This window comes from Channa argus, chromosome 21 (assembly GCF_033026475.1).
Source record: "Channa argus isolate prfri chromosome 21, Channa argus male v1.0, whole genome shotgun sequence".
NCBI classification, from domain to species: domain Eukaryota; kingdom Metazoa; phylum Chordata; class Actinopteri; order Anabantiformes; family Channidae; genus Channa; species Channa argus.
Window position 1 is genome coordinate 13256719 of NC_090217.1, and position 18357 is coordinate 13275075.

Here is an 18357-nt window from a genome sequence, read left to right on the forward strand (position 1 = left end):
GTCTATGCTACATAGACACTAGTGTAACCATTTTCATTAGTAATCATCAGTAATTACTGAATAAAATATTACTCCCTCACTGTTTCCATGCCTAAGTCAGACTCTGAGCAGCCACAATACCAAGTCCAGACGTGGAAGCCATTAATTCGGTGACCAGAGCATTTGCTACGACTGAAGCACCGAAGGTACCTTACAGACTCCACTTCCAGAAAAGCTGAGACATTGTGTAAAATGCAAAGAAATTAGGAATGCACAAATTCCCTAATCATTAAAAACTTATTTTTTTAATAGAACAAATTTAACAAAAGTTAAAACTTTTTAAACAATATGTACTTATGGGACAACCATGATGGGATGGGATGCTCCTTTACGTATTCTCCTCACTGACGAGTTTCTGGTGCCTTTGACGCATTTTTAGGAATTTAGGATTGGTACCTGAGGTCTTGTCAAACTGACTTTTTACAGCAGGGAAGATGATGAACAATAGTGGAACAACAGGCTGCAAACAAGAGCACAGAGAGAGATGCAACAGGACTTGGTCAAAGCCAGAGACTGAGGCAAAACACTCCCAAGTCTGTGATAATGAAAAAAAAAAAAAAAATTTGCACTTTAGTGCTACAGCCCCAGTTCCTAGTTATGTTGCATTGCTGCAAAGTTTGATCAACATTTTTTTTTAAGATTTGGGGTGAAAGTTTTGACTTTTTAAAGTCAAATTACAAAACGTAAAATGATTTCACAGTGATTGACATCCATGAGAAATGTTTTATTTTTTTTTTTTTCCACAATGGAAGGAGTTTAATTATCCGTGTCATATATTTTATGGATTATCTCCAAATGCGTGGCCCTCTCATTTAGCATAGTGGGACTTAATATTAGGATGACTGCTACTGCCACACTGCCTCTGATATTGCCAAAGAATCATTGGGCTAAATCTTATAAAATCAGTATTTAGTTTATGCTCACTACATTTGCCAACAAACGCAGCAGTTTCACTAGCAGGAAAATTATGACTGTGTACAACAAAACATTCCCTGTAAAGTGGAATTGTATCCTGGAGGTTCCAGCACAGCACACACGCCAATCTGCACCTCTTTCCTGCCAGGAATAATCCAGAACAATTTAGTATTTTTCTATATGCGTTTCTTCTTCTTCTTCCTGGCATTCCTGCACCTGAGGCACAAGATTGCGATATCTCTGCAACCACAGGGTGGGCAGCAAAGGTGTGTGTTATCATTGTTGACACACTTTAAGGCATTCCACACACACAGAAAGGTACTGCATTGCACAGATAAAAAAATAAGATTGTGACACGCTCCTTCTCAGTGTACCTCCAGGGCAGAGGAGAAACAAACCACAATCACACCCTGAAAATGACAGAAATTTCACATTAATTCCCACTGACAGTTGCGTCTTCTTCAGTCTGCTTTTAGAATATTTTTAGTTAACTGTATTTTGGAGCAGAACAAAAATCAAGGTTGTGTTTATGCCATTGCACATGTATGTGTTCCCTTCTGTTTTCCTATGTGCATTCTGTTCATCCCAGCCGTGGCCAGGTTATCTCCTCCTTTATCATTAACTTCTACACTAGCTCATAAATCCGTGTGCTGATAGCACTGCTCCGGCATCCTAATGCATATTCATAACACCACTGCCTAAATATTCATGAGCAAATGTCTGGCCAAACAGCTTCCTCCGCCAGAATAGTGAAATATAAGACACAGTTTGCTTTTTTATGTGCTTGTTTTCACTGCTGTTTGTGGCAATGGGTGGGGAGTTTTCCAGGAGCTGATGTATTTGCGTGTCTCAAGGAGAATTATGGCCAACGAAGTTTCTCTCCACTCGTGCAGACGACTTTACCAACGTTTTTTTTTTTTTTTTTTTTTACTTAAATTGTCCATGGGCTGATATTTGAAGGTTAAAAATGAGTGGATTAACTACTTTTGATGGGTTTATTTTCAAGAGATGGCACACAGACATCAGTTACAGCAGCAAATGACAAATTGCCATGTAACTATGCAACACTACCAGTGCTGTACAATTATTCAAATCCACTTTCTCCACCAACAGCCCTCTTCAAAAGTATTGGAATAGCAAGGTTAGATTATTTTTTTTTGCTCTAAAGGATGAAATTAAATACATTCTCAGAATTTCAGCTTTTGTTCGATGGTATTTACACTTTGATATGTTAAAAATACAAAACAGTATAATTTGTGTTAGAGGACCCACATTTTAAGTGAGTAAAATTATTAGAACGTGACTGAAAGGGCAGAGGTGAAGGTGCCACAAGATGCCTCATCCTCATCAGCAGGAAAAATCAGAAAGGTTGGATCGATTCATCTCTTTATGATCAAAATCATATATTCTCATCTTTTAAGTAGGTTGGATGTAGAGGATGTTGGATGTATAGTAATACTCTTTAATAACTACATGACTGTGCAACTAAACAGCAAACGCAGTAACATTTTTTTTAATAGGTTCATAAATCTTTCTAAATATTTTTCAATGAATTAATAAAACAGAAGGGAATTGTGAGGAGGCTGGTGGGCAGGCAAAGTGCAAGACTGTCCTGTGTCTCTGTTAGGTTCAGGAAACAACCACTTTTGGACTTTTTAAAGGCATTAACATGTGGGAAGTGAATGTTACATTTCTGTCAATTAGTCCAGCCCTGAATTTTTCTCTTACCATAACACGCTGCTCTGACCAAATAAGCACAACCATAACAGAGTTTAATAAGGCTGCAGTCAGACAAACTGGATTGGATGTTTGTTTGCTGGACAAAAACATGATGTCTGCTAACATTTTACTCATACATACAGTATTAACATATTTGCATCTCCCCATTAATGTTACATGTCAACATATCCTCATGTTGATGGAGCTTTAATTATATACCTCATAAAAAATGTATTTGCATTTGCAGTTTAATTGTAAAGGAGTGTAATTTCTAGCAGAGAGGGTTGGTGTTCTGGAATAGACTCACTGATCTCTGTAGTGGATATAACTCATGGTAGCAACACAATTAATTCGGAGGTGTACAGAAACAATTCGTCTGCGACTTTACAGAGAAATGTATCAAATCGAAATGAGGAGCTTCATCATGCAGCAACACAATGATCCAAAACGCACTGCCAACCAGACACAGGACTTCATCACAAGGAAATAGAGGTTTTTGACCGGCCAAGTCAATTATTAGACCTCAACCCAATTCCATCAAACCTGCATTTCACCTGCTAAAGAGAAGACCCCCCCCCCCCTCCAAATCAACAACAACAACTACTCAAGGAATTTGCATTAAAAAACTACAGAAGTGTGTATATAAGGAAAGAAGAAACCAACCAGTGATTTCAGTGAGTCAGAGGCTTGATGCAGTTATTGCAAATAAGGATTTCTGGCTTTAACTGACTTCCAATACTTTAAAACTAAATAATTAGTCTTGCTGTTCCAGTACACTTGGAGCTGACTGTATGAAAACTCTTCTTGCTGCATTCCAATTGCGAGCACTTTTTATTTCCATATTTTTGCAAGTCAGAAATAGTGCAATCAAACGTAATGTGAATTTTGACCCTGGTTGAGACCCTTCCGTCATTCTTTTATACACAGTGGAAATCAGACAAAAGAGCCATGCACTGAGATGTCGTCATATCCAAAAATCTGAGACGGGGTTAGGTTTTCTTTCATTTATTCCCTTCAGAAGCTCTCAGCATGAATAACGTGATAGCGGATTGATGGCATACACAGAGAATGGGAGGTGAGGGGTGCCAGGCTGTCATACCCAGGAAGAAGTTGTCGCAATCCTGTTATATATTTTTTTTATTAGTTACAAGTGTGTGCTACAGTACATTTGCATTCAGTCATAGCACACAGGCATTTAAATATGAGAATCACTATGACATTTAACGCTGTATCTTTAACACTAGGAGCAATGATGAGTACATGGTGCTTTGTTCTACTCCTGCAGACATGAAAACTCTAATAATAAGCCACTAGTCACCTGCTTTTATTAAATGTCTAACCTTTTATATCAGCTTTTCCCTTTTTGTTTCAACACTAGAGACAGTTACATTCTGGATATTGATAAATGAGGGCCTTTTAGTAAACTTGATTATTCAAGCTCAGCTGAACAAAATGGCTGGGCTTATAAGATTGGGCAACTGCTTAGTAACCCAATTATATAGGCTGTGCAAAAAAAGGCCTTGAGGGAATTCCTCTATTAATGGTCTCTTCCCTGATGTTTAGTATGCCGCCTATTTCCTGCACTTTCGCTTTACAGCAGCCTCCAACATAAAGAATATCATGTACTACACAGTCATTAACCATGTTTATGATTCATTGTGTATAATTACATTAGTGTAGCACATCTTAACAGAAACACTGCAACTACTATAAGTTCTTCATTAAGTCATTACCAACGGGGATGTAAGTCCACAAAGGTGTTCTGCCTGTGAAACACCTCAGGTAGCAGCTTCATCCTCACTATCTCCCTGCAGTCTCTGTGTACGACTGCAGCACAGGATGTGGCGTTGTTTCTAAGTTTCTGTTCGGGTGATTGTGATCTGCAAGTTAGAAGCTAGAGGCAAAACTACTCAGCAGCTCAGTGGATTTGACCTAAGCATGTGCTGAGGTCAAAATTCGTTTGGTCGTTGTTTGATGATGCAGCGTTTTTCTACCTTAAGGAAATGTGAAACCTCCAGTGCACATACAAAGATGAATTCCAGGCATCTTCAGTGAGAGACCTGGACAATTACGTGCATTAATGATTTGTTTTGAATATGTAGGCAATAATATACTTGAAAAAATGTTGGGAATAATAAAAGGCAAACTGAAACATATTGATTTATTTACTGTATAAATCAGTGTTGTCTATAAGAAATGCAAAATATGGAATTTATGTACTCTGAAATGATAAAATATAAACATGATGGGGTGGGGTAACCATATCATTTGGAGAGAAAATCTGTTTGCATCTGCTTCAAAATTTTAGTCACAAAATTTGCATACAACTTAAATTTACCATTTAAATATGAATTATTTTAAATTATCTTTATGATAATGATTGATAATCTGAAATCAAGTGCCTGACTGGCGGGGGGGGGTTGGTGGGGGTCTGTGCCACCCCTAAAAGTGGTATTGTTTGCATTCTCAAAAGCACAACAAGTGCGCAGTTCTGTCATCAGTAAATCTGCTAACGGAATGAAAGATGACCTTTGGGTAAAAACTCACCCTCACCACCAGCCCACACCGTCAAATTATGCACCAGCAAAAATGCACATCCTCTTCCACAATAAAGAGACAATGCGACGATGATAAAATAAGCTTGTCCCTTTGTCTGCCAATCTAACATCCACCATATCTGAATCCCCTCACCAGACATCATACGGACACAAAATTATTTATGTTTTAAGAACCGAAATGCAGAAAAAAGCAAGCAAACCAATTCCTTCCTCCTTACATTTTTCAATCGAGTGGCATTCCTGAGTGGCTATTTTAGTTTTAAACCATTCGAAATCTGTAGCAGTCAGTGACATGCAGCTCAGAAGGAGCGTTGTGTGTGTGTGTGTGTGTGTGTGTGTGTGTGTGTGTGTGTGTGTGTGGGTAAACATGAATGAAAGCCACCATTAACAATGGTCCAACATGAGATGAGCTGTGGGCTTCATGCTCTGCATAGTTGTCTCATTGTCAGTCAGTCAGCTGCAGGCAGTATTATTGCAATGATTAGGAAAAGGCCTTTTCATCTCTATTCAGCTCTTTTGGAAAAGGGGGGAGGTAGAGAAGACAAGTTCAGCCTGGTAAATCTGACTGAATAACTTGGATCAACATGGACTTCTCAGTTATTTCTACTTGTTCTGTCTCATGTTTGCCTTTTGGCTCGAGTTCTCCCTCATTGTTTTCCTCAACATTTCACTCTCTCATTTTCCTTTTCTCTCCAGCTGTCATCATCATCCCTCTGGTTCTTGTACGCTTAAAACCAGACAATGCAACATCCACACAGAAAATATAAATTGCAAACAAAGTCCCAAATGAGGTGAAATTTGCATCCTAACATTGCATAAATGGAAACTTTCAGTAGTATTTAAGTATATTCCTGCATGAAGAGACCTGGTTATTGACCCCTGAATAAACAGCACCTCCTGAACATTCTGTTTCTAGACTTGTGATGCTCTCTGTTCTCACATAGCACTTGCAGTTTTTAGTAGACAAGGGCAGTATCAAGCTCTGAATCTTACTCCATCCACTCTTTTCATAAGCTGTACCAAAACTTGTATCAAATGAAAAAAATTGCAGCTGACTTCGGAAAAACTTCAGTTTTGGAATGTTTTCAACATTTTGGAGTTAAATTAGGTACATTAGTGTAATAACAACCATTAACACAATATAGGAAAGTACTTTACTATACACTAATGTTCAATGACGTGCTCCATAGTTCTAATGCTACATGCTATAAGTAATATGGCAGATAAGTGGCAGCCCTGTTTAATGCATTTTATTTTTGGCTTGTTGACATGTTTAAGGCTTCAAAAAGACATCATGTGTTGACTATATTTTAGTTTTACTTTCTATTGCTTCATGTGGGTTTGTTAGTTTAGTTTAGGTTCAGTAGAAAAAAAATTGATTTTATTTTAGTTTAAAAATTGTTTGTATTTCAAATATTTTAATTTTAATTTTGATTTCTACTTTTAAATGTGTAATTCCATTGTGGACATGCATGGTGTGTAAGGACACACACCAAGTGAAGTGCAGCAGCGAATGGCTTAAACATATGACTTAAAATTTTAGTTTCTAAATTTAGCTTTGAATATCTGTTCAGTTTTAGTTTGTTAGCTATAATAAGCTTGGTGAGATTCATTGGCTTCAGGTTGTCTACACAGCGTTTAGAAAGAGAAGACCCTTCTAAAATGTTTATGCAACGTCACCTTGAATTTTCCCACTTATCAATGCAGGCCTGCTGTTGGCTGCTTTTCAGGTGAACTCTTCCAAGAACCACCCATCAGTGAAGGTGGAGATTCTAATGGCCACATCTCTGTTTTCAACTCCTGTCTCCCACGTTGTGCTTACAGTCTCTTTTTTTCTCTTTTAGTTTGCAATATTATTAACTTCCATCCTGGCGTGTCTGCCAGGTTGCTGCACCTATCAGTGTACTCTGTTCATCCCCACGATCGCTTTAGACCAGCACATTGTGGGTCCTGGCAGCATAAGCCAAAGCAAGGAGTAGTTCTGTTTTATTTGGAGGTCAGTCACTTGAACCTAGAAAATTCTGGTGTTCCCTATAATTACAGACGTGCTTTTTTGTTTTTTCTTCTCCTTCGTGTGATCGCACTATACTTTAGACCTGTACTCCTTTATTCTACAAGAATGCAGTCATGGATTAGTAAATGAAAGAGTTCTTTGCAGCCTGCTGAAGCTGGTTTCTTTTTTTGGGCAAGAAGTACTGTGTTGCCTCTTCATATACTGACTTTCTGCCTTTAAATAATTAAATGCTTGCCGTTATCCTCTCAATCTGCTGGGTTAGGTCACCATTTACACAGTCACAAAAACAACCATTGGCAAAGTAGACATCTGAACAAAGTATGGGTCCAACAGGTTTTAGCTTTTCTCATAAACTCACCACAATGAAATGGGTTCAATGGATAATAGGCTACATACAGAACAGCATAAATAAGTGGTTGCGTCTAATCAGCTAAAATGAAATAGAGGGAAGCTGCTGAAGGGACACACGTACACACAGACACACACAAAGCAGACTTATAAAAGCACAAATTTTATGTACATTTTAATTCCTTTTTGCGATTAGCACGATGAAAGAGGACAATACTCTTACAACAGCAATATTTAGATTAATAAAACTCTTAATTTCTATTTCTCTCTTCATGCTAAATGTCAGCAAAATGTGCTTCAGGATGACTGCAGTTCTTTTTAAAGGTACAGAAATTTCAAGGCTGTGGATACAGCAGTAAGATAATTGCAAAATTCTAAAAATGAGCACTTTATTTCAAAAGATGACTAACTACAACCCAACCCAAAGACCCCCCCACTGATCTTATTACATACAGTCTTCAATATTCTGATAGGAATAAATTAAATGCTAAAGTTGGCAAGGACAACTCAATCATTGGAAAGGAAACTGTTTTGTGTACTTCATTTAGTTATTTAGGTTTATATTCCTCTGCATCTGTTCTGCTTTAAACCCAGAAAACAGAGGTTTGAGGGCAGCACGAACACAGGAGGAGAAACTGTCAGTCAGACAGAGAGATGGGGACACACACCAACAGAAAGACAGATAGATCAGAGGACAGATAGCACTGCGAGAAGCTGGCGGACGGCAAGGTGTGTGTGTGTGTGTGTGTTTCTTTATACCCCAGCTGAGCCTCGGCAGAGCAGCAGCATAGAGGCCAAGTTAAATGGGGAGGGGAGATTAAAGGCAGTGCCGGGGCCTGCAGCCTCTGTATTCAATCACCGCTCTCCCCTGCACCTCAGCCTGCATGCTGATCAAGCTGCAGTGAAAGGAGCCATGCACCCTGCCACTCCCGTAATCAAGTGCAAAGCCTATACACTTGTGTTTCTATGATTTTTACCAAATCAATTGCAAAACAGATTAGATGGCACAGCAGACAAACATGTTTCTAGTGCTCTTTGAGTTTCATTAACACAGTGAAATGCACCAAATATCTAGAACCATCATTTACTTACTATTATTTTTTTCAAAGTTCAGATCATTGTGAAATATGTTGTGTTCGTGTGTCATATGACCTTAAGGGCTGGTATTGTCTTTTTTTAAAATAACTACTCTACTTAAAACGTATCTGACATTTTATTCATTTAAAGATGTCCACACTCCCCCTCTGTCCTCGCTAATCAGAGTAGGTGTTCTTAAATAATACTTTAGGTGAGGGTCGTTTTCTATGAACCAGAGTCTGATCCTGAAGAAGACTCTGATGTTGTCCAACTGAGACTGATGAAAAGATACAGTAGCTACAGAAGTTACAGACTCGGTCAGTGTAGTGCTGGACAGGGATGGGCTTTATGCAGCACTTTGATTTGAGTGTTTCAAAACCTGAAGTGAAAGTTTGAAACATTCAAATACAGACTGCAGAGATAGAACATGGAGTAAGTTGGGTTTAATTCTTCCAAAGGACGTGTGGTGTTAGTGGATCTTTAGATGTTTCTTCTGTATGCGTCTCAACATAGTTCAGGGTTAAAGTTCACTTTTTTTGGTAAGTTATACCGTTACACTATTAAAAGTCTCAGGTGGAAAATATTGATTCAAAAATCATACAGCTGCAGTATGTAATATCTATTACATGGAACAACAGTATGTTTGACAGTACGTTTTGATATTTTTTAAAAGTAAACTGGTGTAATATTCATTCTTCATATAGTTGTAATGTTTGGGCAGTTTTCTAATTGCTTTTTTGTCAGTTGATCTGCAGTCGCCCTGGTTCTCGTTGCTTGTTTAGCGGTTTACATTTGCAGTTTGTCAGTGCTACAAGATCTTGTCACTTGGCTGTTATGGGCGAGAAGTGTACCCAGTTATATTAGTGCTGTGGTGACAATTTGGGTACAGCAGTGTTGTCTTAAGGTTTGGAGATTATCTGAGTCTATGATCACACACAGACCCACACATGGTAAATTCATGTAGTTCCCATTGTTATCATGTTGACATTCCTTTAGTCACTCACACATATGATCACAAAACATGCATTAGCTTTTCAGCTACAAGCTGATCGAGACCAGTCGCACGTCTTCTGTTCCCCGTGTATCTGCACACGTGTAGCCCCTGTAGCCCCAAGCATCAGTTACATTTCTGAAGAGTTGCTCCTCTGCTCCAGCAGTGCCTCCATCAGACCTGCAAAAATCTGTGCCATCCAGCTGCAGAAACATAAATCCATTACCCTCTTAGCTGGATTCCCTGCAGGGGCAATCAGTGTGGTTCCGAATTCTTCTTCAACCCACATTCAAAAGCGTCACTTCCAAAATATCATCTCAACAATGAGTGTGTCTTTTTCAAATGACGATAAAGACTTTGTAAAAAATTAGTTATTTTTTTGTCCTGCTCCCTGCTGAATGCTTGTGTAAGTGTGTGGATTGGAATAATAAATAGAAGAGACAGAGCAGGAAAGAGGAAATGTTTTTTAAATTAAAAGTGCAAATCCACAAAAAAGCAAGTTTTAAAAGTTAGTGAAGCTGCACATCCAAAAGCAAATTCCTGCATTACACACAAGTGTGCTCAGAATTGTGACACACACACTTTCAGAGGCTTTATTATAGATAAATTCACACACTGGAGCCTAACCATGATCAGTAGCATAACACTATCTGACAAACTGTAGCTTCAGTCCCCCAAAGGTGCACAAGGAGAGGAATGACAGGACTTTCACATGTCCACCCAGGGGTCTGTATTCTGCACAACTGTAGCAGCATTTAAGGGACTTCACCTTATCATCATTGTCCCGCTGTGACGTATTCTCTGGGGGAGGAAAATGTGCTTAATTTCAGTAATGATGTATCACGTGTGTGTGTGTGTGTGTCTGTGTGTGTGTCTGTGTGTGTCTATATGCACATAAGCTTTCTGTGTTACTAAAGGTTACCGGGGTCATTTGTTTTCCCTTTTCCCCTGCTGTTTTAATTGAAGATCATTCATTGTTTCAAGTGAACACCCTGTTATTAAGCTGAGTTCATTATTCTAAAACACTAACGCTGGAGAAAAGCGGGAATCTCTTGGGAAAACCATTCTTCACATGCACACAAGGTCACAGTAAGAAAAAAGGGGCCTAGCCTCATTATGGAAACCTTATTAAGCTACGCAGGGAGTGGATTTTATTTTAATCTTTGCTATAGAAAAACTGCATTGTGTTTATGTGTGTCAAAAGCCTGTATCGCAAATACAATTGCACATAAATATTAACATCCCAACCCGCTCATCTAGGGCTGCTATCAGATAAATTCTGTACAACTTAGGGTCCAAAACTGGATTTCAACTAACAATATTTTTGTGTTGTTTTGAGGACTGTAATTTCTTCATTCCTTTTTTTTCATGAAGAAACTGTCAAATGTCTTGTTTTCTCCACCTAACTGGCCATTTCAGTAAATATAATTAGCTTATTATCCATTGTTGTTTTTTGTAAACTATTTGGGATCTCTCAATCAGCAAGCTATGACAATTTACTTGAAATATTTAATACTGTAAATTATTAATTTTTAGTATTAAAAATATCTGGCTTCTCTTGTCCACAACACATCAGAAAACTCAGCATCACTCGTGTTCCCAAATATTATTTTATCTTTAAAACTTGTCTGTTTTTCCAAATGCCAATTCTGAAAACATTTCAGGTCAGAGAATTGTTTTTGTGCACTGTACTGAAAAGAGTTTTTGAAAAGTTGGCATGACAACAAGTTAATATAGGCCGAGCTTTATTGTACTGTATGTACAGTATTTGGTATTTGTGTACTCCATGTGTGCATGTTTTTGTATGTTAGTGCCTCTGTGTGCCTTTTGCTTGCCCAAGCATTTTAGGAAAAAGGGATGTCAAAAGAAAATCAAATCACTTTCCAAAGTGGCTCCACAAAGAGCAGCGCTCATACAAACTTACTTCACCCAAAATAGATGAGCCAGACCACAGTTCTCTCGCTGTCTTTCTCTCTGTCGTCGTGATGAGAGAGCGCTCCCGATCAGAATTGTCTCCATAACTTTCTCTGACTCATGGCGGCATGGGCAGGGTATTAATGATTTCAAGGCTAGCTTTATGATGGGTTTTTGCTCACTCTATCAGTGTTAGAGGGGACAATGAATGTCTACTGTAAGCAGAGGCAGTGTGATGGCAGTTCACTTCTCTCTAACAGTCATCTACTGTTTAATGGTGACAGTGGAACAATAAATAGATTTTTATTTGACTTTTTTTTTTCTAGTATGTGTATTTAAATTGCGTAAAGTTGGGAAACAGAACTGGTTAAAGAGTAAAGTTCAAGACATTTTGCGATCTCCTGGAAATATGAGGTCAGTTTGCTTTACTGCAGCTTGACATTTTGGGAAAATATGCTTATTTTCTATCTTGCTGACAGTCAAATAAGCAGATTAATACCACTCTAATGGCTGCACACTAGCATGAGCTAGCAGCCAGTTTGCTGAACTGGAAACAGGAGGAAAGAGCTCTGTTTTAATGCAGGGGTTCCCAAACGTGGCCTGTGTCCATGTCCTGTACCGTAATGTCACGTAATTAATGTGGGATTGTATAGTGAACAGATTTACACTCTTAACATTCAGACACTACTCTAAAATGGTGAACATTTATAGTGACTAGGGGATGATTTTGGACATACTTTGATCATTAAGACCCACTTTCCTTCTTGTTTTCCAACCACTGATTACTTGGATCAGGTATGTTTAGCCAATCAGAAGCTTGAAAATACCAATTTGGTTTGTCTTTCCCTACCTGAACACACCTGACCCAGGTAATCAGTAGGGCAGGGGGACATGAAGGAAAATCCACTCTCCGCCTCCTTCAGGTCTCACTAATTAACAATTTTTTTTCATTTGTGTTATGAGTAAGTTGAGGTGATTATGACTTTATTTGTTTTAGTCTATAACTTAGCTGAGCCACAACTGGGAGCTGGCTCCAGCTTCTAACGAATGTGTATTCCCAAAGAATGTAAACTAACCTTTCCAATTAGCGAAGGAAACAGTAGGAGCAGGAAACATGTACCCCTCCCTCCACGCCGAACTAATCACTAAAGCATTGTGATAAATCAAAATCATAACATTTCTTTCTTCAAATGATTTCTAAACATCCTACCACAGGTCTCTTAGCTGGACCATCATTTTTCATGTCTTCCACACCAAACCGAGGACATAGTGGTGTCCTCTTCAGAATGTTTTCAATGACTGTCAAGGTACAGACTCCAAAATACATTGAAGTCCAGGTACATGGCCGGCTTACTGCTCTGGTTCCATTCAAAGGCAGGTTGTTTTGGGGAGTTTGTTTAGTCCCTACATCTTTCGACTCCTCTTTTACCTAAAGCGGAATTTAATGTGCTCCACGCTCCTCCTTGTTGTACCACATGCTGTAGAGTTGGCTCTTGCTGCCTCTGATTAGGCTTGTTAAAAGGATTCATTTAAAAAGTACCCTGCCTGGCTTCAGGGTAGAGGGATGACATCAAGGTTCTACTAATGCAGCGGTTGGATCCAAAACGGGATTTCAGACTTGCAGTCTTGGCTCCGGACTCTCCTCTCTCATTTTGAACAGCTGTAGCATGCTGGAGTGATATAGCATTCATAGTCTGGCGGTGTCAAACATGTTCATGCACACTCTGTTCTCTCCAGCAGAACAGATGTGATGTCGATTCCCAACTACAGTACATCAAGCTGCCATGTTGTGTTTCTGGGTTAAGTGGAGAATATGTGAAAAATATTTTTTGTTAGCTCTGTTTTAGCCATTACATGCTTCATTTTGATGTTTAGAAGATGAGCGCGTGCATGTGTTGGCATTCCTTAAGATCCAAGTGCATTCTGCTCCTCGGAGACCCTGAGGACAACAATATTCGCTTAATACACAAATCAATATGTTATATTTCAGCATTTCAGGTTCCTCACCTTACACAGCATATTTTTAGCCCTGCTAGCGAGATCCCAGTGCTCTAAGGATGCCGATGTCAGTTACTTGGGTGGCTCAAACCACCGTGGTCTGGTTGAGTGGAAGACACATGGCTCCTACTGGCTAATAATACACTCGGTACTGTTTTGCTACTAATTTGCCTCCATCAGTACAAAGGATCCCTAAATCCCTGTCATCCATATTTTAACACTGTATAGTATGTTACCTTCTAGTTATTATATAATGTTATGGCCAGACTACACAGTGTAACTGAAAGCAGGTACATAATTTCTGTCTCAAAGTTAAACACGCTAAAAAATGTTGTTATAGGGCTGATTTATCATCAGCAAATATTGTATTTTTTGTACCTTATGCTGCCATGAGTATTACTTTAAAAGCGAGGGCTAACTTAAAATTCAGACTGCACTTCAGTATCGTCGCTACATTTTACGGCACATTGCATTTTTGTGTTGGACCTAGAAGGACACTCAGAAATTCTTTGGAAATGGCTGTTTCTTGTGCAGCACTGCATGATATCCCAGCATGACTCCTGCACACTGCAGAGTTTCAAAGGACAAAAAAAAGGGACTATACCTAGTCCTTTCTACCAAGCTGAAACCACACGTTTTATAAATATCTCATCATTCAGTTCAGCTCTAAGACTAAGAAGCAGCTCTTAGTTGTATTTGGATCTGCTGAGCAGCAAAAACGAGCATTTTAAAATTGCAATAGAAAAAGATTTTCTTGAAACAAAACAACATGCTCTCTGACATCAGGTCGAAAGAGACAAGGAAAAAGGGCAAAATTACATATTTCCTAGGATTGTAGCTGTGCAGCACGTTTGTCACATGGCCACGTATGACAGAGCAATTGCAATGTGCTGAGGAGCAGGAGGAGAAATAATAAAGCACAGGAGCATGTCAATAACATTACGTTGTATTAAGCCATATGCTGTACCACATGAATCCATCTTCTGCCACCGTCAAAGCTTTCATTTCACTCTAGGGTGGCCACACATACATTTTAATCAGCCATTTGGCCGGCCAAACTGACAACTGCTCAACAACAGACGCTGATAAGAATGATGATAAATCATAGCACTACTGGTACGAGCTTTGGGTTCGTTTCAGAGAACGCCGGCTAGTTTTAGATCCCCCCCCTTACACACACACACACACATGCACACACACACTACTATTCCAGGAAAAAGCATTACTGTATCCTCTCTTCACAGTCCACTCAGTCTCTTCATGGGACGACTGTCAAGAGATTGGACTACATCTAGGACCTTTTTTTATGTGGAAAAACACCATGCAAAAATACATTTTGTGGGCCGAAATGCATATTTTCTTGTTGGATTGGTGGATGCCGTAATACCTTCTAACCTCATTTGGGTCCTTCCAGTCTGAAAGGAGGCATAATTCATTCTTGTGATTTGGAAGTTTAGTTTACTCTTCTACTGTTTTTCATTTCACTGTGTTATGAATAGCAATGGCAGTGGTGTCCCTGGCGCTGCACTGTGGAGGCTGAGCCACGAGGATGCTCAGAGCAATTTATTCTAGTAAAGAAGCAACAAAGTCGACTCCTGTCTTACTGGGGGACTGAGACCAGCTTGTCCTCAAGTTCTCTCACATAATTTTTAGATTTACCCTAAACACACAAAATGGTTGTAGCTGAATCCAACTTGTTCAAATTTTTACTCAACCTTGTAAATATTTATAGAACGATGTCCCTATAATCTCAAATATTTCATCGCAATTCACACCCCAAATATTACACACTCAGTGCTGCAACAGTGTGGCTACACTTTTGGTTTTGCTGGATGGATGACGGTGTTGTAAAGTCCGTGTATTAATCACTTTTGTCCAAATTGGCAAAGCTCAAAAACTACTAGATTAAATTTGGTTCAAAAAGTCATGGACCCAGAGGATGGATCATAATGACTTTGTGAAGCCATAAATTGTCCTCAACCATGAGGTTGACATTTTTGGAGTTTAGTAAAATCTCTTGGCAACTTAATTATATTGCAATAAAATTTGGTGCAGACATTACTGATCCCCAAAGTTAGAAGTCTACAATTGTTAAACTTTTATCTAGTTGGAGTTTACCTCAAAAATGCATAGGCACCATAAACTGTTTTAAATACATAAATAAATATATTATAATAGCTTGTGATAATTGCAGTAATTTCTACAGTATCACCATTACTGTGTCCAGTACTTTAACTACAAAACCCTTACTGTGACATTTCCGACAGCCTTAGTTTAGTGCTAATTAGCTAATGTTAGCATGCTAATATCCTAAACATCAAGCATGGGATTGTTTTCTCATGTAAATAATTAGCAAATGTTAGCAGCCACAATTAATCACAAGTAGGAACACGATAGACATTACACTGCTAAACATCAGCGTGTTGGCACAGTCACTGTACCTAATGAGGGCTGGTGATGAGACTTTTTGTCTCGTTGTCCTGTCAAATTGTAGGCTATTAATTGTTCTACATAAAGATCACTTTAACTATAAATGTGGCAGTATTTCTCTGTTAATCCAGCATTGTGGGAGTGTTGCAATAAAGAAATGTAAAATTAATTAATTCAGTCATTTGCAATTATCTTGCAAATGGTTTTTAAAAGAATGTTTTTGACATATTAAGGTAATTATTAGAAATAACATTAAGAAAACACCATTTAATAACCTGCTGAAAGGTGTAGAACAAAGTTTACTTTAATTTTCTGAAATCGTATTCCTAACATTAACCTAAATTAAAAATGCCAGTAAATACAGTGATCTTGAAATAGGGTGAACTAATGTCATTTATACTGGATTTCAAATAAGATTCAGTGCAGCTATAAAAAGATGATTTACCTTGCAAGGCAGCAAAATAAAAATTAAATTAGTTCAGTTTTCCAACAGCTTCAACTGTGACAGTAAAAGCTGCAAAAACAGTTTGACATGTAGGCAATTAATGAGCTTCATCCTCTCAAAAGAAAAAAAGAAAAAAGAACAAAGAATCACAATGTCACATCAGCCACAGTCACTGAGCTTGTTGACTTCACACATGGTACCTCAGTGCCACAGCGATCTGTCGTTACATAACACATCCAAACTCGGTTTTCACCTTTTTTGCAGTGAAAGAATTGCAAAGAAGTAGGAACTGGCACAAGGTGAAACGGGAAGAAAGCAGAATGTGTGGGCTAGGATGTAGGAAGTGAACACACAAACACACTTTCTCTCTCACACGCATGTAAAAAGATATTATTCAGTATCACACAGTAAGACTCAAGAGGAAAGGTGGGGAGTTTAAGTAGTGAGAAGGCATAAAGGAGAAAAGACCAAGTGATGCAAAGAAAGGACAGAAGACAAAGAGAACAGAAGAAGCTGGTGGAAGTGGTCGGTGTTTTAAACTAACCTAAGTGCAAAGACATGAGGAATTAGATTTCTTTAGCATGTGAAAATTTCGTCCATATTGGCATGATGGCATCATGCAGTGCAAATCTTGCAAACCATCACTTTGTGATGACAAATCATCACTTTGTGATGATTTGAGTTTTGTGACGCATAGAATTATTTCCTATCTTCTGTTGTCCATCTTTGGCGAGCCCTTGCAAATCGTAGGCTCATTAATTGTTCTTAGATGACAGGAGTGGCACGCAGTGTGATCTTCGGTTGCTGGAGACCATCTGCTTCAAGGTTTATTGTGTTATGCATTCGGAGATGCTCCTCAGCAAACCTTAGTTATAACGAGTGAATAACTGCGTTACTGTGGCCGTTCTATCAGCTCCAAGCAGTCTAGCACTCTCCTCTGACCTCCGGCATCAATAAGGAACACTTGCCCAGAGAAATGCTGAGTTTATCTTTTCTTATAGACCATTAGCTGTGAACCCTAGAGATGGTTGTGCATGAAATCAAAGTAAAACAAGATTGTTCTGAAATACTCAGACCAAGTCACTTAAATCACCTTTCTTCCCCATTCTGTAGTTGGGATTGAACTTCAGTAGATCATCTTGACCATGTCTACATTCCTAGATGCATTGAGTTGCAGCCATTGGCTGATCAGGAATGTGTGCTAATGAGCAGTTGAACAGTACCTAATAAAGTGACCAGTGAGGATAGACTCCCAACTCTCTTTTTTTTTTTTTTTATGAGTAAAATCCTTTTTTTCTCTTATGCTTTGGTAGGCAAATATCAAATAATTTTGTATGTGTTTTAATAAATAAAAGGTCCAAAAGCTGTTTAGTGACTGCACCCAGGCATCTTCCCTTTCTGTGGCCAAGGCCACCACAGGTACCAATGTGTAGATGAATTCTGATAGATCCCCATTACCTTGGGTTTGACCTCTCGCAGCTCAGTTCATTAAGTCAGCCACCCAAGTGTCTGGGACTCAAGTCCAGATTTAATCACAACTTCCATCCTCTTGCCAATCACAATTAGATCCTGATAATACTCTCCAGGATGGCACCCGAGGGCCTTCACACACAGACAAAGGTTAATTTGTGAGCAGCAAGGGCCCAGCTACAAGGCCAAAGGTCACCTGATTGAATACATGCTGTGGGTGTGTGTGTGTGTGTGTGTGTGTGTGTGTGTGTGTGCGCGTTAGATGGGGGAGCTTGGCAGTAATTAGAATGTTCATCAGTATTCATGCGTTTCATTCATGGCTAATGGGTACATTACATTCAAGGAGGTGTGCTGATAGAATGTGGCCTTTAATAGGAAACAGCTAGCGTGTCGTCTTTAGGTAGCTGGAATTTAAAACGACTTTCTTTACCATTGTCTT

General features: G+C 38.9%; 1 protein-coding gene across 3 annotated transcripts in view; it reads left to right on the forward strand.

Moving 5' to 3' along the window:
- The window catches only part of tafa5a (TAFA chemokine like family member 5a), a 145786-nt gene that overhangs the window by 58595 nt on the left and 68834 nt on the right, over positions 1 to 18357 (forward strand). The gene's annotated exons all lie outside the window — the stretch shown is intronic.